The 24,719-nt window shown below is 36.7% G+C and overlaps 1 non-coding gene across 1 annotated transcript; it reads right to left on the bottom strand.

The window, feature by feature from the left end:
- Nucleotides 1–8,655: 8,655 nt before the first annotated feature.
- TRNAP-AGG (transfer RNA proline (anticodon AGG)) lies at nt 8,656–8,728 on the bottom strand. The gene has a single exon. It is a non-coding gene; the product is annotated as a tRNA-Pro (tRNA).
- Between the last annotated feature and the right edge of the window lie 15,991 nt (nt 8,729–24,719).

The raw sequence follows: 24,719 nt of genomic DNA, 5'->3' as shown, positions 1-24,719 counted from the left end.
TTGGGAAATCTGAAATTTCTATCATTTAGATCATACCTTTGGATTAAGAGACTAGCTCTCAAAGGATACCCTAGTTATCTGCAATTAAAATTGACTGTTGACAAAGATCAAGTTACATTTCCTTTTCATAATTGTTTTTACTTGCTGTTGGATGCCACTGTTTCTCTGTGCTAGAATTTAATATAAGGTTTCTTTTTCTAGTTCAGTAATACACACATGCAGAATTTTTGTTTAAACTGGATAAATTGCAGTTTTGGAATCTGTAAAGAACATCTTGACTTCAAGGACCTTGACTAGCCAAGCAGCTCCAGATATATGTATATAAAAGCAAATCTAAAAAGCCAGACAAGACAATAAACTTGTAAATTTGAGAAAAGTGATTCATATTTGTCAGTTATGAGTATATACTATGGATGTCCAGTCCAAAGGCATTGTTAAAGCCGCATGTATGGTCCTGGTGAGTTGTGTTGAATGAAGAATATCTTTTGCGTCTGTATTTCCTTTTACAACTACCATCACATTATTTTTATGCTGAAAAAAATTTTGCTTCATCCCCAACATCCAGAAAAGTGTGTTACACGTAGACAGCACTTCATAAATATTTGTCAAGTTAGTTAACCTCCACGTGAAAGTTGTTTTCTAACACTAATGTTACTGCTTTTCCTCCTCCGAACTCATTATGATACACAATTGAATATGTCATTAGAAGTGATCTAGATGCTCAGGACAGATTTCTTCTTAGTTAGAGCACCTGTTTCATTCAGTATTCATTTGGATGCAGTGGATAATAGTCAGCATTCAGGTAAAGATGTCGTCCACTCAGGCTCCTGAGATACTTGCACCACTGTGTAAGGAAACTTTTGGGATAAAAGTGTCACACTTCATCCTGGGGTTAAATTCCCATCCCCATCTGACAGTCATAATAAAAGAAAAACAGACCTTTCCCAAATGACCATTCTCTTGAATTTGGTATTCAATCCTGACCCGCGAGTATTAGGAACTAAATGATAGTATATGAAAATAGAACTTAACAATAGAAGTTTTGTATCAGATGCATCAGAGTTTATCAATTATATTGACTCAGCAAGGTATTGTAACTCAACACACACAGATAAAAATTTTTAGTTTTTATTTTGCCCAAATCACACATACTTACATGTTTATGTAAAATACATCAAAACAAAACTGTTTTTGGAGAAACACAGAGAACGTTAAGGAGAATAGTGTCATGACAGTAACTCACACACACATCTCTGAGAGAGCAAAATCCAGAGAATGTTAAACTCTGAAGGGAAGTGAATTTAAATAATGACTAATAAATAAATATATTATGAAGGCAGCCACCCACTTAGCCAAGTATCTTGCACAAAAAGTACTCAATACATAGTTATTGAGCAGAGCTTAATTTGAGTATAAAAGATCTTTACTTTCCTGATGATGGAAAATTCCTAATCATGGAGCAAAATGAGCTGCAGGCTTCTCATCAAAGAACGAAACGAATGTAACCTCACAGCCGTTGAGAAGCCAACTCTAGCTCTTTGCTCAGCTTTGGATCCCAGAGACATGGGTTCGTTTCTAGCTCCACTTGTGAGCTGTGTGAACTTGGCCAAATCATTTCACTTTACTAAATGTCAACTTCCTCAACTAGCGAAATTGGGTCAGTCATTGTACCTACCACACGGGGGTTGTGAGACTATAATGAGACAGTTACGTGGGTACAGTCACCACGGCTTACCACTGAGCGCTCCATCCATATCTCAGTTCTGATTTCATTATTATTGTTGATATGATCTTCATGATAGCGGCCAAGCAGAAGTGAAACATGGTTGAGATGTAAAAAAAAATATGAGCATATTCACCTGTGTAGGGCAGCAGGTTCATCCTGGGAAAAGAAGCTGTGAGCCTGCTGTGAGAACGGGTGTTGACGGCTGGCTACGTACAGATCCATCCTCGGATGAGACTTAAGTGTTGGTCTTTGCAGGCTCTACGGTAGAACTAAATGTAAGTGCTTGAGTTTAATAATATCAAAAGCTCTCCAAAGGTTCTTAACTGCCTAAAGGCAGCTTTTAATTTTAAACACTGAGAAAAGTCAATCAGCCCACACCTAAAAATATGCATTGGAATGTGTTTTGCATGCATTAAAACCTAATTTCACATCTCACCAAGCTTAACTACGTTTTTGCTCAACTAGTCTCAGATCCTGGGTATTTTATTTATTTATAATAGAGCACATAGGTTGTTTAAACTGGCACAGGCCTGCATTAAATGGCTATTCTGCCTATTTGTAGGCATGCTTTCAGCAATGTTGTTTCCTTGAGATATTTTAAAATCTAAAGACTTTCATCAAAAACTTAAGAAAAACTGTATACTATAAATAAATTCTCCCTCAACACATTGGGGAAAGCAAAATCTAATAGAATTGAGGTGTAAAATTTTATTAAAATGCATTCATATTACATAATATATGGTCTATATTTTACATAAAGTTTATTATGTGTATATTTACCAAAGTAAAATTAAAATGACACTTTTATTTGTTCTGGTATGCAGAGCACTTCAATATGAAGAACCTTTGTTTTCTAAGCCTTATTGCTTTTGCTTTGCTTGAAGATATTATACAGGAGAATTTCGTCTTCTAATCTGTGTAAGTAGGCAAGCTAGTTTATTTATGTGTATGCTGATATTTCCAAAACGTCGAGCGGAAAAACGAATGCCTGTAAATTGGAACAAAAAAAAAGAAAAGAGAAGGCATTGCTTCATCCCCATTTTTCAGTGTGGGGTTCAAGACAGTGGGGGACAAGGAGCTTGATTATTGCCCTGCCTGGGTTGGTGTAATTTGTCATGACTGAGTGAGAGTCCAGCGTTTTAGTTATGAGACTCAAACTGAAACCACCACTGACATTTCCAAGAAGTTAGTTCAGTGAGTTCAATCCTCCTACTTTATGGGGTCCATATCATCGGTTACAATAGTCACCTTTTTTGATCCTATCAATTTTGTAAAATAGTACAAGCACATACGCAGGACATGATGCTTGAAAGGTAGAGATTCTATCCGTCTCCTAAAAGATCGTCTTCAGTCTGATGGTAGAATTCCTCACCCTTTGATCTTCTCTCCTGGCCTCTTTCCACAACTTTCTTACAGGCTGTTTAAGAGGAAATAGTTCAAGAAAAGATGGATTTTATTCTTTTCAAATTCTAGCATTCTATCTGTCGGTAACTCAATTTCTAGTAGAGCTGCAGCTGTTGTAACTATATTTCATCCTTGTACTTTAAAAAAATATTTGACATTTAGAAGATACAATTCTAGGAATCTAAAGAAACAAGATATTTTCTATATTTTCTTTAATAGTGAGTTGATAAGAATAGTGATATTCATGTCCCTTTGACAGTTTTCTGGGAATTCTGTGTGGTTATACAGAACTTGTACAGCGTATTTGCTAGGTCCAACTTCCTTTAGAAAAAGTTTGGAATAAAATAGTACCTAAAAACTTCCTTTTTCTTGGAACTGGAAAAGCCTTTGCTTTCAACCATATCCCCAGGGAATGAAATTACTAGCTCTAGGCAGATGTTATTAGCAGTGGGTATCAGGGTCGATTGGGCCATACATGAGATGTTCCGGGATGTCTTAGCTCCATTTCCCCCTAAACTACAAGGAGAATTAGGAATGAGCTGTTGATGAAGGAAGGCACAGGCCAGGGGCAAGCATGCACTTTTAATATTCAAACATGAAGGAAAAATGGCATGCTTGGGAGCACAAATTGATCCCATCTTTGGGTGAAAGTTTGTACTGCCTTATCACTACCTTACTTTGCACACAGATCCACAATGTATTTCTTTCTTTATTTTTTGGAAAAATGTATTTAATCAGTTTACTCTCTATCAAAGCGCCTGTAGTCCTTGTCAGTGGTTCATTACTAGCCCAGAGCTCACCAGAACTGATCAGAGTTTGCCATGAATGGCTTGGTTCAGCTTGTCTTGGTAATGAAGCTTCATAATTTGGACCAAGAAAGCTTACATTTACTGCTTCTGTTGTGCTCAGAAAGACCTGTGGCAGCCTTCCTGATTGTCTCACATCCAGTTGACTCACCGGCCTGAGTAACCGTGAAGTGGCTAAATGCAACTGGAAACACCTGTAGGCATGGCCAGGTAGGTGGCTGTGGGTGTCCATGTGCTCTGGACAGAACTCTGGAATTTAGACTTCCCCTGAAGCAAGTAAAACAGTGCTTGTAAAATATTGAGTTCAGCAAGATTTTAATTGTTTGTGTTATATTCGGATAGTGGAATTTTCCTGAAACTTTAAGTTTCTTCTTGTGGATACTAAATACGATGAATTTCAGGAAAAGTATTTTATAGGCAGTTGACTTAGAACTACTTTCATAAAGTAGAAAGCTTTATACAAATGCAAAGTATTCACATATTAATCTCTTGAAGAGCAAGGATTATCTTAATTGTAATTCTGAAGCATCTAGTTTAATGTCACAACATGCTCCAAACTACTTCAGTTAACTAAGAGACTTATAAACTAATTTCTTACAGTGTTTTACATATTCAGCAATCTACATTGTCATTATTTAAAGATGAAAAGAGGGAGTTGTTTCAAGATTAAATGTTAAAAGATGCAAACTATCATACTTATTTAATTAAGGAAGCATGCAGATGAGTGTGTGGGAAGAATATCAACCTTAACATTGTGTTTTATATATTGTATTCTCTGCTGGTTTTCATCATAGTCTCATTATGTGAAACTTCTTGTTTCCTTCTAATTGAAAGAACACCTGCTCTTTATTTCTCAGTAAGTTTGCTGTTTTCATTTGCTCTTAGGAACATCTCTAAAGACCGATTGCCAGATTATATCCTTAAACTTGCTTCTTCAGCATTTGGACAGGCAATTATCTTGGAAAGGAGATAGTTAAGACCAAGTGCTCAAAATTTGTGTCTGAGGTTTCTTAAATATGACCTCTGTAAGAAATACGCCTTTTTCAGGAGGACAAATTATTAGGTGAGCGCCCCACTCTTCAGGAAACTGGCCTGAGATTGCATGGGAAGATGAATTTGTCTAGCATGACACAATTTTCCAACAAAAAGCAATTATAAACTGTACAGAAGTTTTAGATTTCAAACCTACTTTTGATTAGCTAGTATACTGGCTATTGGAGAAGTGATTATACTCACAGACACATCAAAGGTGGAAGAGTCAAAATTAAAACAATCAACTAAACCTCGATGAGTGCTAATTTTCAAAACGTTAAATAAAAGAAGCAGTAATGGGATTTTAGAATTTTCTATAAAGTAAAGCAGATGTTTTAAAAAACAAATATCTTTGCTAAAGTATGAATTTTTTAGATAGTTAACTTGTGCATTCCTTTATGGTAAAAACAAAAAAAATAGCATTTTCTTTTTATATATACAATATTTTATAACTCCAAAAAAGCAAATAATTTTGTACTATGCATCATTCATATTATAATGATTGTTTTTAATGTCAGTTTTGTGCCTTTTATTATATATAAAAACACTTTCTTTTAGATGGCTTTCTCTTAGAGCATCAGTTAGCATTTTCTTAGAATAAAAATTATGAAAAGCTGAGGTAAATATACAAAAGTTTGTATTAGTGAAATTAAACAGAGGTACATTTTATTTTATTTTTATCATTTATTTATTTTTCAGAGGTACATTTTAAAACAAAACTGTGATAACTTAAGCAAATTAAAAACTATCTGTATTCTTAAAGTTCACAGAGTACAGCTGAACAACAAAAAAATATATAATTTCATGATGCTGATAACCATTTGTAGCTGCAATGTTTAGAACTGTTTTTTTTTTTTTTTCAGAGAAATTTCATCTGTTGGGAAAGGTAGAAAACATTTTCCTCCTTTTGTTAAAGAGCTTTCCAATAATTACAGATTTTGAGTTTACTATTTTTTCAAGATGTATGTCATCACTGTTTTTTGTAGAACAGGAGGTTGATGGGATTCATGTCAAACATCTTCTTGCTTTTTCTTTGTTTTTGGTCTTTAAGTCTTTTTTTTTTTAAACATTTTTTTAATTGAGTTATGGTCATTTTACAATGTTGTGTCATCTTCTTGCTTTTTTGCTACAGGAATCTTCTGAAAACTATTTATCAAATGTACAGAGATTTCTGTCCATCCATGAAAGTCATAAATCTATATAGGAATAACACATTTAGGATTTGTAACTTTTTTCACATGTAGACTGATTCTGTTTAGTAAATGGAAAGGCACTAAAGAGAATTTTAACTAATATTATACCTAATTATTATGAATACTAATAAGTCTATATTAGAAAAAATTTTTTCATGAACATCATTTTTTTCCTTTGGCTCTTCAAATTTTTATATGTAGAAACACTGAATTTTTCTACAATAAATATATGTATATTTTCTATATGATTTTCCAAGGAAAAAAATACGTGTGTATTTTACTTAGTGGGTGTTTTACTTCTGTATGATGTGACATTTTAAAACACCAACATCCCTAGAAGATACTTCAGTGTATTTAAGGGTAGAATCACCCTTATTGCAATTATGTGCTTAAAACTTCATTTCCCTGAAAACTTCATATGGGCTTATATCCAATTAAAAGGGAACTATTTTAAAATACATTTAGTGTAAATTATGCTTGCCTGATAGAATCTATTCTCTAACTTCCCTCTTTATGTTGCCCTTCAATGGTGGAAAAAGGTACTAAATGCTTTTGTGCATTTAAATTGTTAATCTTACTGAATCCATTCATTAGAATTCTGATTTTTATTATATTGAGCAAAAACATCTAGAGGTAAATATATAGTCCAAGTTTCTATGTTTTTCCATTCTTGTCGATCTGTGGTCAGGTATAATATGTTGCCTCAGAGAGGGAAGCTAAATACCATCTATTTTGTAGGTAATGATTTTGAAGTTATTTTAGCATATTCTAACATTTCCCCCATTCCATCCATAAGCTGTTCTTTTGTCCTTTGGAGAAATCTAAAGTCACTTTTAACATCTTACTAGATTTACCAGCTAAAATTGTGCATCACTGCTGAGAAATTTATAAGTACATTGCCTTAAATAGAGAGGCAGTTTTGTTTTCTTGCCTTTAGGTCCTTGGATTCTTAGGGGGAAATCTATGTATTTAAACACATTCACAAATGATGCATTTTTTTCAGCTTTGGTCAAGGCTCTCAATCCACATGTTGTATTAAAATGGTAAGAAGCTAGGAAGTTGTATCCAAGAAGAGATCGTCAGAAATTACTCCCCCAAATTAATAAAAACAACAACAAAATAGCTCAATGATCCTAAATCATTCTGTAAGACTCTTTGGCAGAGATAGCATAAGAATCTTTAGCTTAATTCTTAGGATCCTTTTTATCTGGGCTTAATTACAAAATAAAAATGATTAAATAGAGTTAATCCATTAAGATGTGGCTTCAAAAGAATTTTCCTCCTGTGTAGTTCTGTATAACATACTTCTTTTCTTGAAATAAGCTAACAAGTGTTGATGTCAGGATAGAGTAGCTAAATCATTATAAGAACAACTCTAATTAAGAACGATGGATCTTAAGAGATTAAAGAAGCCCCCTGAGAACAGGAAACCTAGAACTACTCTTGGATATATTATTTTTAGCTGCCAGTAAAGTCATTTCTTAAGATCCAATAATCAGCCTAGGAGAAATTTTAAAGCTTATTTGAATCTTTTATTTTATTTTATTTTATTTTATTGTTATAATCAGTTTTCAATGTTGTGTCCATTTCCAGTATGGAACACAATTTTTCAGTTACACATGAACATACATACAGTGATTGTCACATTCTTTTTCACCATGAGCTACCACGGATCTTGTATATATTTCCCTGTGCTATACAGTATAATCTTGTTTATCTATTCTATATATACCTGTCAGTATCTACAAATTTCGAACTCCCGGTCTGTCCCTTCCACCCACCTCTCCCTGGCAACCACGAGTTTGTATTCTATGTCTGTGAGTCTGTTTCTGTTTTATGTTTATGTTCATTTGTCTTCTTCCTTACTTTTCTTTTTTTCTTTTTTTTTAGATTCCACATATAAGTGATCTCATATGGTATTTTTCTTTCTCTTTCTGGCTTACTTCACTTAGAATGACATTCTCCAGGGACATCCATGTTGCTGCAAATGACGTTACATTGTCATTTTTTATGGCTGAATCGTATTCCATTGTATAAATATACCACATCTTCTTTGTCGTCATCTGTTGATGGATATTTAGGCTGTTTCCATGTTAGTTTGAATCTTTTCTATGCATGGAAATATGATATTATGAGCAAGCTGACCAATATACATACTCAAAATCCCTTTGATAACATTTCCACTTGTTTGTTTTCCTAATCAGTCTGCCCTTTTCTCAGTATTCAGGTTAAAGCTGGCATACTCATATCACTAGAAACCTTCTCCCCGAATCTAATCAAAGATAGTTCCATTAATAAACAACAGTGCTAGTTATATACAGAAATGGAATCTCAATGGTTTTATATTCCATCATTCTAAATAATGTCTGTTTTATTTACTTAAAAAAAATCTTTGTGTGTGTGTGTGTTTTTTGTTTGTTTGTTTTGCTATGTTTTGTTTTTTGAGGGAGTAGGTAATTAGGTTTATTTATTTATTTGTTACTATTATTTTTAATGGAGGTACTGGGGATTGAACCCAGGACCTCATGCATCCTAAGCACACATTCTACCACTGAGCTATAACCTCTCCCCAGTCAGTCTGTCTTACAATGGCTTGGTCCAGTCTTGGGGTGATAACAATTTAAAAACTATGGAAGAAAAGAAAGTCAAATTCCCCAATAGCTTACTTGGCCATTATATTTCCCCAGAGTGCTTTAGTATAATATATATTTTAATTACAAAAAAAAATCAACTGTAATATGACATGATGGAGAAGGAAATGCAAATGTTTAGGTCTTCTAACTTTTAAATATACTGTGTTAATTGCTATGATGATGGTGATGATAATATTTACAAGATATTATGTTTATAAGAAATAGTCACCTCTACATAGGTAGATTTATATACGTAGAGAGTGACTAGAGAGACATGTGGAGCTGAAGGATGGTGTATTAGTTTCTAAATAACACAAAAGAAAGAGAGTGATTGCAGAGTTGGCTTTTGGGAGAGTAATTTCTCAGTGAAGAGCCAAAAGCCCGGTGGCAACTAAGGCAAAGAGGCAAAGGGTAAATTTGATGAACAAACTGTGACCACAGGGAAATTTACTATGGAGCAGAGCTGTCAAGGACATAGTGGGAGAGACTGAGAGAGAAGAATACTGTGGGAAATCAGATTAGAAAGGAGGGTTCACGGATAATTCTTATGGGATATTATATTGAGAGAAGAGAGATCCAGGCATGACTTAAATACACACCCAGAGTTTGTTCAGTTCCAGGGTTAATTCAACAGTTCCATAACAGTAGGATTCAAATCTTTCCATCTTCCTACACAGAAATTTTGGCTTTTGTTCAGACTTTATTTTTTTTTTTTTAGGATCATAAAATAAAGGGTAACAAATATTTTCAAAACACAGTACCTAGTGGGAAAATAAGAAATGCCTTTTTTTAAATAAGGTGAGTAAAGTTCTCCTAGAAACTACACCTCTGTCATCTCCTAAAATATAATTGGCCCAAATTGTATCACACACCCATGACTAAGAGCATGTTTTGGCAAGGTCAGAGAGACCACCGTGATAAGTTGAGAACAATAGATATTTACCTCCTGGGCCTGGGAGAGACCCAGCTTCCCCCTGAAGGCCCTGAAGGTGGAAGAACAATGGCTTTGTTTAGGCAACAAATCGCGTGGGTCACCTGGCGGTGGCCATGGGCCAGAAAGACTTGAAGCCTGTGAGTCTGCCCCACATTTTTGTCTGTTGGTAACCCTGTGGCCTTGAGCAATTTACAATCTTCTCACCTGTAGAACTGTGATTTAACTTATGTACCAAATGCCTAGTCCACAAAAAGTACTAAAAACATCAGCTCCTCCTTTTTTTAAATTTTTGGTGCTTTCAATAGGTATTTTATCACAAGCTAAAATCACTACTTTTCTTTAACTTTTATGCTGACCTTTAACTTTTCTGTCTCTGCATCTGACTATAAAAATAAATGAAAGAAGAGATTATGGAAATAAAAGTGAAGATTGAGTATTGGTCTCTCTGATTCCAGAGGCCTTAATTTTTTACACTCCTTTAGTCTCAGAAATCACTTAGAAGAGAGTTCTTTCCTAATGACATTCTGGATAAAAGTCAAAGAACTTTACAGGCTTTACAAGGGTTTAATTTTCCTTGTACGTCTAGCTAAGTATGTAAAAATAATGCCATGCAGACTGATCACAGAAACCTAGAATTTTGGTTCTAAAAATTAGTGCTTTAGAAGTTATGTAATCTAAACTATTTTCAGATGCAGAGACTAGAGATATTCGTGATGCAGTCAAAAGCCATGAGTGAGTTTGAAGGTTGGAACTTCAAGAAGTTTCTTAGAACTCCAAGTCTGGATGACTTTCTACTACACCACTCTAAAGAACTCCATTAATTTTTGCCATTAAAAATGCAGTATTTTATGTAAAAAGCTCTATCTCTTTAGGTAGTATTAATAACAAACCTCTCTCTCTGTATTATGTTATAGTTATTATATCATAATATATTATACCATATATATATATATTATATATTGTCGACTGAAATGAATGTGCAGCCTAAAATTTGAGAGTTATGTTTTATTTGGCGGGAGGATTCGAGCTGGGATGACTGCCTTTCAGATCGCTCTGAGGGACTGCTCCGAAGAGGTAGGGGAGGAGCTAGGATATATAGGAGCTTTACAACAAAGACCAGGTAATTGGAACAGTAAAAGATTACTTGTTATCTAAAGAAAACCAGGCATCTCAAGTTAAAGAACTTAGTGCTTTTCTAGGTATGGGAGGAAGCAAACATTTGGGCTCACTGAATTCATTCCTTTGACAAGCACCTAGCTATCTAGGGCCAGTATCTTGTCCTTTCTTATTCTGAATCCCCTCAGGGTGCACTTTGTGAGTGGCTGGCGAGGCTAGGCTGCAGGCTTGTCTTCACTGCGGGGTGGTGGCAGCCGCTGATAACTTGATGGTTTCAGCATTCTTTGTTCACTTAAATGGTTTGCAATACGTTTCTTTCACAATACTATATATATTTATAATAAGGTAGGGATTATTAATATCTTGAATTTGCAATGAGTCAATTGACTCATTAGAGATCAGGTAAGTTGCTCAAGTCACCACATAGCAGTCCATACTGTTCAAGCTTTGTGGGGCCTTGAGCATGCCTCAATGGACCCATTGCAGCTGTAAGATGCTAATAATTCCCATCTTATAGAATTCTTGAGCACTTTCAGTGTGGTAACTAGCACTGAAAATGCCTCTTATTTCTGATACACTGTGGGATAAGTTGGCTTTTGTAGGTTACTGTGTTAATAGAGTCATCTGTGTTATTTTGGGGGGAAAAAGATGGAAATACATTCTATGAAAAATGCATTCAGAGTTTCTGACAACTGATTTATAAACTCGTTTCTGGAAAACACTCTATTTATGAGATGGGAATTGCTAGTAATTAAATATAAAACAAACTTCAGAATAGATTACAAGCAAATTATTTGGATGGGTTAGTTAGAAATTATGTCTTAAATTATACCTGTCGGTGGTAATAATTGATTTTTTGTTGTAATGTGCCATACCTTATGCTGGAAATACTCAGTGACGTCACCGGCCTGGCTCTGCCAAGCCCCTTCCCCATCCCTGTTCCTGCATGGAGATCACTTTCTTTGACATCCTTACATATTCTTCTAAGGAAATCCTTTTAACCTTGTAAGGAATTATTTTTCACTATATAGCTATCTTCCAATGAGGCTTTGCTGTTTTATGATTCTCCTTTAAACCACAGAGGTAAACAATATTTAGTAGACATATAAACCTGTTGAAAAGAGATTAAGAATTTTAGGTTAAAGATTCCTAAGATTTTGAAGAAATCTGAAAGCACATTAGGAAACCAAAGGTAGCACAAGGTTTTCGTCAGTCATTATTCCTTAAAGAGTGTAGAGTTTGGAGAAAGTTACATTAAAATTGTCAGACTTCTAAAAATAAATTTTCTCTTAGAACAAGTGTGTTTTCTATATCAAACTTCCCTTTAAACCCATCCAAAATTTTTATAGGATCTTCTTCACTTTCTACCTTGTCTCTTTGTGTAAAAATGCTCTGGTTTCTCCTATCTTAAGCCCCTCCTCTAAATCTTATTGTTCTTTCTAGCTAATTCCTCTTTTCTTCTTTTCGCTTCCAAACTACTTTCTGGTTGGATGGGGGCAGCTTCAGCTTCTACTTCTTCAGTAGCCCTTCTTTCCCAAACTCCTTGGGATTGCTGCCATCACCTGCCTTCTGAGGCTTCCTGACCTCCTGAGGCTAAGTACAATGACTTCTTGTTCTAAGTCACCTTGTCCTGTGGGTACCACTGGACCCTCTGCTCCCCCAACACCCCCGCCTGAACTCTCTTTCATCCTTGATTTGTACCATTCAGCTTTCCTCGCCCTTCTGCCGTCTGTCTGATCATTCTCCCACTTCTTTCTCCAGTTCCTCTCCACCCTCCTATCTCTTAAGCATGGATACGTTGTCAGTTTCAAGTCCAAGCTAATTTTCCTTGATGCTCTCCTTTTTAGCATACTCACTTTATTCTTGGGACTTAAACCTTCATCCCGGAAATTGATTGCCACTAAATGTCTAGTCCTCTCTTCTCTCAAAGTTCTGCTTTTCCAATTGCTCTCCTAGCTTTTCTGCTTGATTAGCCTGCCATCAGCTTGAACATAGTATGTCTGGAATGAAACAGCTTTTCTCTTTATAACCCTTTTGATGTCCCTTTATCTTTTAGTGACTCCAAAATTCTCACTTTAGAAAGACTTGAAACCTAATAGCCTTCCTTTTGCTCTGTCTGCCTTAAGCGCCACATCCCTTCAGTCTTGGAGTTTCTGTGAATTATTTCTTGACAGTATCACTAGCATTTAATCCTTCTATTTTACTGCAAACTCTTGTACTTTTAGTCCTTACTGGATAATACTTATCTTATTGTAACATCCTTTCAGATCATATCCTCCCATCTCATCTTTCACTTAGGTTCTTATCCCTTCTGCACTCTAAAGGCAAATTCACCTTTCTGCAGTACCCCTTTGATTATGTCATTATAAACCAAATCTTAGATGATTCCTATATTGGAAAAAAAAATTCCTTAGTCACTCATTAAAGACTCTTCCCAATGTAAAAGCAGCTTATCTTCTTGTTCTTATCTTTCTTCACAAAAGGACCCTCTGCTCCGGCTAATTGGTTCAATCACCACTTTCCTGAAATGCTGATGCTCTTACTGGCACCTTTCCCAGAAGGCCCTTGGTACTGCTCACAACTAACTCAGCCTCTAAGATGGAGCTCAGGTCTTATCTCTTTGGCAAAGCCTTCCTGGGCCACCTGGCATGACACTCTCCTGCCATGAACTCGGATAGCATTTATTAACTGATGAGTTCATTTTGCAGAGAGTCATGCGCTGGAATGACAACCTGTTCCAGCGTTACCTTGCACAACTTTTAGAAAGGTATTTCTTTTCAAGAACTAAATCTATTTTAAATTTCACTGTAAATGTGCTTATCTCTATTCACTTAATTATAATAAAAGACCCTAATGACAAGGGCCATGTTTACTCATTCAAGCTCTCCTGTTTTCTGTGAAATTTGTGCAAGATAAGGAGCTGAATCAAACATGATCCCACCTACGAACGTTGCCATTTTGGTGGGACAGACTGCTAGATAAATGAAAAATTGCTTGGGGTTGTTTTAAGTGTTGTAAGAGGAGTTATATGTGGGATACAGTTAGGATGAAAAGGAGAGATGACCATCACGAGGAGTGTTTAGAAAAGGTCTTGCTGAGAGATGAGTCTGGAAAGGCTTTCTAGAGGGTAGTACTTGAGATGAGTCCTCCTTCTTTATCATGTTTCTTTCTTATAAAGTGCTGTGAACATTTCAAAGAAGGGGAGACCCAGTTGGTTGAGGAAATGCATCATAAGAAAGCTACCCCTTGATATATGTATTTTCTAGTAAAACAGAACACATTAAAAATTCAGGTCATTTTTAGGAATAAAGTAAGCTGTCCAGTTTGACACTAGCATAGGTGTTTTATTGATGGTGATAAAAATTAAAATAAAAAAAATATAGTTATATATAATGTGGATTTAATTTATGTTATTTTCCTATTCCTATCTAAAATGACTTTCATTCATGCATTTTCTTCTATGAACAACTGTTAAGATAAACCCTTCTGTACATTGTTTGAACTTCATGTTAGAGAAAATATTTCTTTGACTTTGGCTTTCTAGAATTTATAAATTGCAAACTGTACCTGGTGGCTTCAATTTCATGTAATTTTTGTAGAACAATCTTAAGGTGACAAGTTTTGGCTTTATTACCAAAAGAAAGAAAGTTTTCTTCAACAGTTTTCAAGAAACTGCAGAGATGTAGAGTAGTAAGGAGCAATGCTTTTTAAAGGTGGAGGTAAGTAGGTACTATAACTAGTTATGGCTTGAAAAATTAATCATTCTGGCCATACCAATTTTTTTTCTCATATATAATAAGTCTAAAGATAAGACAAAAGAAAATGATAAATATTTTTATTGTGAGTCACCTAAATGTGGTTGAAAGAGAATTTTATTAAATAAGGAAAACTTCAGTTTTGTAGCAAAAGCTGTATAACATATAAGTAGGGTAGATAAATCAGTTTGAATTCTTCTTACATAGTATGCAAAAGAATTGCAAAATTTCATTCTACTTCTTTTAAAATCATTGTCTCTTTTTTTTTTGGTTAAGAAATGGAAAAGGAAATTATTGATCCCTAGATGGATAAAGGAAATGATTGATCCTGAAGCACTGACTCTACTACATGTGATATTTTAGTTAAATCACATGTATTTTTAAATTGAGGCATAGTTAATTTACAATAGTATGTTACTTTCAGGTGTGCAGCAAAGATTCAATATTTTTAGAGATGGTACTTTATTTAAAGTTATAAAATATTGGCTATATTCCCTGTGCTGTACATTACAGCCTCTATCTTATTTCATACCTAGTAGTTTGTACCTTCTGATCCTCTTCCCTGCTCTTACCCCTGCCCCTGTCCCTCTCCCTCCTAGTAACCACTGATTTGTTCTCTGTATCTGTGAGTCTGTTTCTGTTTTATTATATTTCTTCTTCTTTTTTTTTTTTTTAGATTCCACATAGGAATGAAAACAGTATTTGTCTTTCTCTGCCTGACTTACTTCACTAAGCATAATGCTCTCCAGGTCCATCCATATTGTTGCAAATGGCAACATTTCATTCTTTTTTATGGCTGAGTAGTATTCCATTGTGTTGTGTTTGTGTGTGTGTGTGTATACACACCACATCTTCTTTATTTGATCATCTGTAGATGGACGCTTAGACTGCTTGTACACCTTGGCTATTGCAAATAATGCTGCTATGAACATTGGAGTGCATATATCTTTTTTAATTAGTGTTTTCATTTTCTTCAGACAGATACCCAGGAGCAGAGTTGTTGGATTGTATGGTAGCTCTATTTTTAATTTTTTAAGAAGTCTCCATACTGTTTTCCAAGGTGACTTTATCAATTTACATTCCCGCCAATGTGTTATGTTTTAAATGAATTTCCTGATGACAGGCCTTATGAGGTCTTGGTGATCAAAACAAATTTAGGCTTTTAAGTAGCCTATGGAATTTACATGAAGAATCAATATGCCTCTTGCTGTGTAGTTAAATCCACAAAGTCAAGATCAGTTTTACATAAGTCCTGTGTACCCTATTTGAGCCAAACCAGACAAAAATGTACATAAGAAACCACAAGTGCTGTCTGGAGGCTTTGAACTCTCAAGCTGGGCATTGGTTTAACTGAGAAGCCGAATAAAAGTCCCATCGCTGTAGGTTTTGTCATCCCCAGTGACCATAGAGATAAAAGGTAAAAAAATGTTTAGGAGCTTTCAGGATTTGCGTATATATTTGAATTTTCACTAAAATACTTATAATAAGCAAATATTCTTTCTGAGAGTGGAATGGAATACAGACTTCTAAAAGGGGACTGGGGCAGACAATAACCGCAGGAATGGGGCTTAGGGGTCAGACAGGATGAGTTTGTGTTTCCCCCTAGCTTTTTACTAGCCCTCTGACCCTGCCCACATTCCTTCCAGCATCTTCTCATTTCTAAACGGTATTGATAGTCCCTACGATTTAGGAATATATGTAAAAATATACGCCTATAGGAAATACTTAGGAAATGTTTCTATCAGAGGTCCTGTTACTTAGACAAATAGTACCTTTGGAATCCTCTTTTGCTTTGAGATTTTGACCCAGTATCTTGGGTTGTGAAATTGTTATCCAGCTGATTGTAAGGGGTTTTGACACTAGAATGTTGTTTTTCTGGCCCTTACAGGGACCTCATTAGCATCAAGAGTGGTTGTGCCTGTGGAACAAGAGAACATCATCCCTAATTATTTTAATCATACATAAAGAATGAAAGCCAGAAGTGCATTAGTGGATAAACCCTTCAGAAGCTCAGCAAGAGAATATGGAAGGAGCATTTTTGAAAACATTGTTGACCCAATTGCCTTGATACTGTTTGTGTGTGTGTGTGTGTGTGTGTGTGTTCACGTGTGTGTGTATACACTTTTTCTTACTGAAAAAGTACGAGAGATGTTAGGGTCAATAGAGAAATGATTCTGCCCTGAAAATCCTGTCTGTTTCCTGCTTTTACAAGGATGTTACCAAAAGGGGGGACAAAAGCCCAAATTTTATCGACTGTGATGTGTGATGTATGTTTCTCTGCAGCTGTATAACCACACAGCTGAATTATGGTGGAGCATAATTTTCCCTGTGAGCCAAGGGCGGCAGTATCACAGTTTCACAGACCCTTGAACAGTGCCCACGAGACAGCCTCGATGTGGAATCGAAGACAGTTAACTCTGGTGGTTCACGCAGTTCCAGCGCAGACAGGGGTTCAGGCTTGGCCTTGGACTAATATTTATTCATCCTGTGTCCCTTGGCAAGTTACATCTCCCCAAGAGTATCTCGTCACTTGTGCAGTGAGGTGATGATACTACCTGCTCTCCTTTGCTGGATTATTGTGAAGATTAAATCTGATTATAGATGATTTAGTGTGAAGAAAACTGGGTCACTGGCAGGGGTCGAGGGTCTCTTCTGTTCCAGCCTTTTTACAGGGATCTGCTTTGGGGGACGTGGGAGGGCAGAGAGTTTGCCATCCCCAGTGACAGTGGAGATACAAAAGGAAAAGAATATTTAGGAACTTTCTGACTGTTCATTTATATTTGAAGCTTTGATTACAACTCTTATAATAAATATATTATTTCTGAGACTGGAATGGAGTATGACCTTCCAGATGAGGAGCAGACGGGGAGCGTAGCAGAGGGAGGAGGGACTCTGGGGTCAGACAGACATGGGTTTGTGTCTCAGACTAGAGTTTTCCTACCTCCAGTCTTTGCCTGAGTTCTTTTTATTTCTCTCAGCTCTAATGACGTTGATAGTTCCTACAGCCCAGGAGTGTTGTTGCGAGAACTTCCATTTCTGACCTCCTCTTACTCCTGCCCACCCCAGGTGACGTGACTACACAAAGCAGGGATAAGAGTGAAGAGGCAACCGTGGAGGCTGAGTTTAATAGTTACTCCTCACACCTCACAGCATGAGGCCGTCCCTGTGGCTCCTGAACCTCTGCAGGTGGTGGGGATCCTGCTGCTGGAATCCATGGGTCTCACCCTCTCCACCTCCCCACGGTCACGGCCCAACAGCCAGATCATGTTCTGAGCCCGTGTAGGAGGTACGGTGATGGCCAGCAGCAACTAAGGAAGCCGGAGGGCTCCGGTCCTGGTGGAACACTAGTGAGGCTCTGACTGAATTTTTCATATTTTTAGATCTGGTAACAAGAGATCATTTATTGAAGTTCCAGGAACTTTAACCAGTCTGCAGCCACAGGTGTAAAGGCGCACGTGTGCCTTCAGAACTGACTTCAGGTTTGAAGATCTGGTGCCGGAGTTCATGGAAACCCTCCAAGCGCACACCCAGAGAGCTGACCCTGGATAATAAGAAATATCTTTCTGTAGAGTTGGCCCTTTTGGTTAAATAATTTCCCCAACGAAAAACCAAAAACTTGACTTGGAGCCTTTAAAATCAAGAAGGGAAGTACAGACCACAGCAACTAGGTCACACCAGCCGAAGGTGTTGTCATCCTTTCTTTACAAATCCTGCTGCGTGTTGCTGTCATTGGTACTCAGAGTGTCATCGTGTCGTGGCTGGCTGGGTAGAGAAAGAGAAAGCAATGCACTGAAAAGGTGCTTGCCTTATTCTGCCCAACTGAAAGCAACAAGAGAAAGATCCCCCCTCCAACAGGTTTGGTACTTTACAGTAGAGGTTTTATAACCATCATTTGTTTCTTAATTGAGGGTTATTTGCTGACGTTAACAAAGTATACCCTTAGTTTCCCTGGGAGATTTTCTACTTTAATACTATTGGCAGGTATTAGCAAAATGTGGATTTCTGTGTTCTTGCCTGTAGAGGAGTGTCAGCCGTTTTATTTCTTGTTTATAAAGATGATATATTAATTTACTTTCTAATCTTACTTGGAAGCCATCATTTCCTTCACGCTCTTCCTCCTGGCTGAAAATCGTAATTAGTTCTGACTACAAAGTGCTACAGAGTGACAGTGATTTTGAGAGCACATGGATCATTCCAATCTCATAAGTAACGGTATTGCTCAATTTTATTACACAAATTTAACAGATTAAAAATTAAACATTAGATAGAAACAAATTCTCTGTTTAATGGGGATTAAATTGCTTCAGTGGTTGAGAGAATTGCATCTACGATCTAGACTGAAAGCGAGCTTCCGATTTTTTGCTGTCTTCTGCTCTCACTAACATAGTGCACATTTTAAAAAGATTAACATTACGGTTATACTTGGCAGTCATTCAAGAAGCATTTGTTAAACGAATGAAGAAATGAGTGAATAAATGAATGAATTGGGAATGCCATCCCAGATTTTGTGAAACTTCCAAAATCCTGGACATCATTTCTGTCCAAGAATGAATGTTTCTAAAATTTCCAAAGCTTTGGTAGCAAGTGCGGACAGAAGGTCAGGAGGTATCTTTTAAACAAATCACTGTATTATAAAAGAAGATTTAAGTTACTTTGTGTGTTAAAAATTATATTAAATGTGGATTGCACATTGTGTAGGTATTCTATTACCTGCTATGCTGTGTTTCTCCCCGATACTCAAACCTCACTCCAGATTGATTTCCTTGACAAGAGACACATTGCAGGGTGAAAAACAAGTTGCACCGTCACACTGGACTTGAGACCTCAGTTTTGCTGTGTGCACTGAGCTCGATGCTTCTCTCATGCTCAGTATGATGTGCATAGTTCTTACGAATTGGCAGACAGCCTGGCACTTAACAGCCTCTTGTCAATAGTAGCCGTTATCGGGGAGGTAGTTGTTACTATGATTATTAAGGAGCGTATTATAATAATTTCTTTTAGGGCATACATCTGACAACACCTAAGGGGGAGCTGTAGCTGTTTGCTATTATTCTGCATTAATCTGAAATTTTTTTATTCTAAAGTATAATTATTCTTTCCATAAAACTTCTGCATGTATGAACTACCCCAGATGAATGTCATACTTTTAAAAACTTTCATTTCCTAACTTAAGTTCTCAGTAGCTTCTCATCAGAGTGAGTAGAAGATGACAGACTAGGATAAGGACCCCCTGAGGGGCCTGTGAAGTTTAATACGTATATTTATTATGTAGAAGAATTATGAGAAAAACTAATTTGAAGTTTTCCTTTACTTGCTGAGATATGAAATGTGAGTTTCATGAAAAATGCATAACCACTTCCAACACTGTTATGGACTGACTGTTTGTGTCTCCTCTCCAAATTCATATGTTGAAAGCCTAACCTCCAATGGTATTTGGAGATGGGGCCTTTGGGAGGTAATTAGGTTGAGATGAGGTCCTGAGGGTGGAGCCCCCAGGACAGGATTATTGTACTTTTATAAACAATAGAATAAAATGTTGGTTCTGAAATAATGGGGTAATCACTTCACAGTGTATATTTAAATTAAATCACTGTACACCTTAAGAAAATCACATTGCACAACCTAAATAGATACAATTTTTATTTGTCAGTCGTAACTCAATAAAGCAGGAATAAAAATAAAATAACACAATGTAGAAAATGAGATTCTCTAGATCATCACATTCATCACTCATTTGCAGAATGATAACATCCCATATAGTCCATCCTTTATACAGTGATTCCTAAACGTACCGGACTTTTGATACCTGCACATTCCACTGGGATATTTTAATGCACACCTGTTGTCGTTACCCCTTCCTTCTTAATAGTGAGATATGATACGTATTCTTACCTTAAATATTTAAAATAATTTAGTGTTGAATAATAATATTTGAAACAATTTATAATTATTTTTTCTTTAAATCTTTGTGGATGTTGCTTGACCTAATGGAGACAATGAGATATTTTCAAACCTAGTTTTGAAATAAACAAATTTGGCGTTAAGAAAAGAGCTAGCTTATATTTTGATAAAACAATTATAAATAAATACATAAATAAAAAGAAAAGAACTAGGCCTTTGTATTTAGGAAAAAAGGCATCTAATTTATGCTGTGGCATTTGGGAAAGAATCCCTTTAAAAAGAAAAACCTTAACCTAAGAAAATATAAATGCATAAAAACATTACAGATATATGAAATAATTATTAATTATTTTGTGTTAAGTCTCATTAAGTATAAACATACAGTTCAAGTTATTTGTTATAAAGTCATGTTGAAATATAGAAGGTAAAGTTTTTGAGATGAAAAGTGGTCTGCAGCCATAGGGTTACACTGTTGTCCTTCAGCAGTGATGTTCTGGGGCTAATTTTGCAGAGAGAGGTTGAGTTGCCTGACAGAGGAATTTCCCTGGATTAGCACACTGATGGAATTTGATCCCCAATCAGGCATGGACTCTTGTCCCCAAAAGGATAAAAATATAACCATATAACTTTTCCCATGATCTTAGCATTGTCAGAGAGGAGGCTGATGACAACAAGAAACAGAGATGTAGGAGACAAAATGATGCTCTGTTTAGAGAGAACCAGGGGCTGGGTGTGAGTGAGTGTGCCAAGGGCCAAAGCCACAAACAAAAGTCAGTCCTGTGTCAAAAGAGAGAGGCAGCAGCAAGCAGTCGGCAATGAGGTGAGCCTCCAGAGAGATCAAGTGCCGGGCATTCTGAGTGACGATGGCTCCTATGCGTTGTCTTCCAAGGTTGGTAGGGCTCTGGCAGGAGGATGTAATAGCCCTGGCACAGGATCCCCTGAGCAAGAAAGCTGCAGGGCTCCGAAAGTGACTAGTAGGGCAGCGGCAGTACAGTCTAGGTCCGACTCCTCAGGACTGGATTATATTTTTCCTGGTGTAAACCTTCTTACTAGTTCTCATCAGGAAAAGCTGAATGTTGATCTGTGGACCTCACTGAGAAGCATCTGCAGTTAATTGGGTGGACACAGATGCTTACAATAAAAAGATGAGAATTTTATTTTAACACAAACAGATTTTGAACAATGCCTTTTGCATTTCCTTTTGTATGCTTTTAAAGACTATGTCCTAGGTTATAGATGCTTCCCAAATGTATTAATTTCTCGTTGCTACTGTCACAAATTATCATAAATGTACTGCTTAAAACAACACAAAATTGTTTTCTCATAGTCTGGGAAGTCAGAAGTCCAAAATGGGTTTCACTTGGCTAAAGTCAAGTTGTCAGTAGGGCTGTATGTCTGTAAGGCTCTAGAGAAGAACCTGTTTCCTTGTTTCCTTCCTAGAAGCTGAAAAACCAGCTTCTAAAGCCTGCTTAAGTTCCTTGGCTAGTGGCCCCCTTCCACCGTCAAAGTCAGAAGTGTAGCACGTTCACATCTCTCTCCTTCTCTCTCCTTTTTCGTCCTTACATCTTCTCCCTCTGATTCTGACCCTCCTGCACTCCTCTCATGAGGACCCTTGTGATTTACATTAGGCCAACTCTGATAACCTAGAATCTTCTCCCCGTTTCAGTACCATTAACTTAATGGCATCGACAAAGTCCCTTTAGCCAAGTAAAAGTGACAAATTTCCAGGTTTGTGGGATTAGGATGTGGACATCTTTTGGGGGCAGGAGGTGAATATATATACTGACACCTGTTGAAGGTAGAACCTCTCTGGCCTTTATGAGGGGCTCTGATGCCCAGGATGAGCCAACTTAGCTAGGCACCACCTCTTAGAGGATGCTTTACTAATGAGGCTAACTTCATTCTGGGTGAGTTATACCCAAGGCAGGGCAGTGTGTGTGTGTGTGTGTGTGTGTGTGTGTGTGTTTAAGGAGTGGAGCATAGGGAACAATTCAGGTCAATATCTTACTGGATAAGAAGTATTAAAACTACATGGAAACTCTGGTGATTTAAGCAGGGGGAAAATATTTCTGCATAAAAGTCAACTCAGAAAACATTCAATGTTAACAGGCCTGATTTATTTTAAGCAAAGTGAAAAATAGCTTCATCAAGTCTATAAGTAGGAGTATATTCTAACAAATTACACTGCCTAATTAGAGGGTAGAAGAATGCGGGTGAGTTTTGGTCCAGCTTTTTAGCCACTAGAGTATTAACATAGGAGCGTGTTTGAGAAGTAGCAATTTTAAGGTCATTGGTTATATTTTGACTTCAAATGTGGTCTATGGTTTTATGTGTCAAAGCTAACTCAGCTTTCGTTTATTCTGCTCTGCTTTAGCTAAATTACTGATTATGTATGGCCAAATGGTGCCACCAGCAGAAAATTCTATTTTTATATAGAAGAGTTCTATTATAGATCGACCACAGTACTTACTAGCTGCTAATATTTCAGCCTGGGATGGGATTATGAAGAATGCTAGGAAATAGCAGATATAAGAGAATGATGCTTAAAAATACGAGCACCATATGTGACTACGTGAGTTTAAATTCTTCACTCTACCATTTCCTGGCTGTAGGTGTTGGGCAAGTTATTCCACTATTCTGTGCCTCGGTTTTGATTTTTTCTTTCATTTGCAAAGTACCAGTTGATAGCACCTGCTATACAAGACAGTTAAAAGGATTAAATGAGTTAATACATGGAAAGGCTTAAAACAGTGCTTAACACATAGAAAATATTTGACATGTATTAAAATAAATAGTAAGTCGGTCCAAATTTGTCAAAACCCAATGTGTGGCAGTTACAAAGTTACCATCACTAGGGTTTTGAACTTCAACACGTCAGCATGCTTGGCCAGGTATAAAATTATATTCAACAATATATTCGAACAATCTTCCGTATTTCTAATAATTATCCTTTTAATGAATGTCTCCCACGAATGCTATTATGATTTCTATTTCTAGTCATAGTGGAAACTTGAGAGAAAAAAATGCATATTCTTGGAATCAGGGAGGCTTCCCTCTAGAATATTAGCCTTTTTAGTCAGGAGCTTCTGGTGGCCTTCCCTGTCTAAGCCGGGTCCGACAGTATATTCCCAATGTCCACCTCTGCTCCCAGTATTTACTATTTTAAATGGCAAACTTTAGTGGCAGGAGTTAAACAATTTCCACTAAATGAGCAACGTGTGCCAGTGGTAATACCTCTTTAAAACACTTTTTTTGTTGTTGTTGTTTTTTTTTGCTTTTCTGGAATGAGAAACCACAAGGACACAGAACCCAGAAGGATTTCCTTAAAGCAGCTCAAAATTCTCTCTGAAGTTAACTGCAAGGGAGCAGAATACTTGCACGAAAATGATAATTTTAGGAGCCGTACAACTCCAGAATAAGAAAACATCCTAGAGCTTTCACGGTTGTGAAGCTGGTTTGTTTTACTAAGGGTATGTGGGATCTCTTGATGTGTTTGACATTGGTGGCAGTCAACCCGTAAACACTGACTCTGAAATTTTGGATAAGAAGTTAGCAGCTTTTCCTTCCAAAAACGAAGATTTGGAAATCCAAATTTCAAAGTTGTAGAAGAGAGGAAAGGAGGAAGATTTTCAGTGGTAGCTTAGGCACAGCAACCGGAAGATATTTAAACGGAATGATGTGATTCTGCTTTCAAAATATTTTCTAGCATACTAGATTTACTATAACTTAAACTGTTAGGTTTCAGCCTTTTTCAAGATTTTGGAATTCGCGTGTATTTTAAGACATAGCAGTGTTCATTCTTCAAACCTTTTTTCCCCCATATTACTCATTAAAACAATGTTCTGAAATAGCTAAAGCTATGTTGACATCATCTCCAGGGATTTTGGCTAGGGGAAAGAATAAAAGGATGTCATCAGGGCAGTGATCTTGACAGGCAGGGGGATTCAGGAACATTTTTCACTGATGAAGAAATAGTGCAAAAACCAATAGCACTTCGGTGCGGGAGTGTTGCTGTTACTCGGAGAAGGGGCTCTTACGGCAGAATGAAAAGCCCCAGACGGTAGTAATAGTTTCAGTTAGGGAGCTTTTATATTGTATAAAGTTCCAGGACCTTTGTACATATGGACTTATTTAATCTGCACAATCCTTTGATGCAGGTCCTCCTTTTATGCCATTTTTCAGATAAGAAAACTGAGACGAGGTTTGGCCCAGGGTTGTT

The sequence above is a fragment of the Vicugna pacos genome, chromosome 26 (assembly GCF_048564905.1).
Source record: "Vicugna pacos chromosome 26, VicPac4, whole genome shotgun sequence".
Taxonomy (NCBI): Eukaryota; Metazoa; Chordata; class Mammalia; order Artiodactyla; family Camelidae; genus Vicugna; species Vicugna pacos.
Note: the sequence above shows the minus strand (reverse complement) of the source record. Positions and strands in the feature narration are given on the sequence as shown.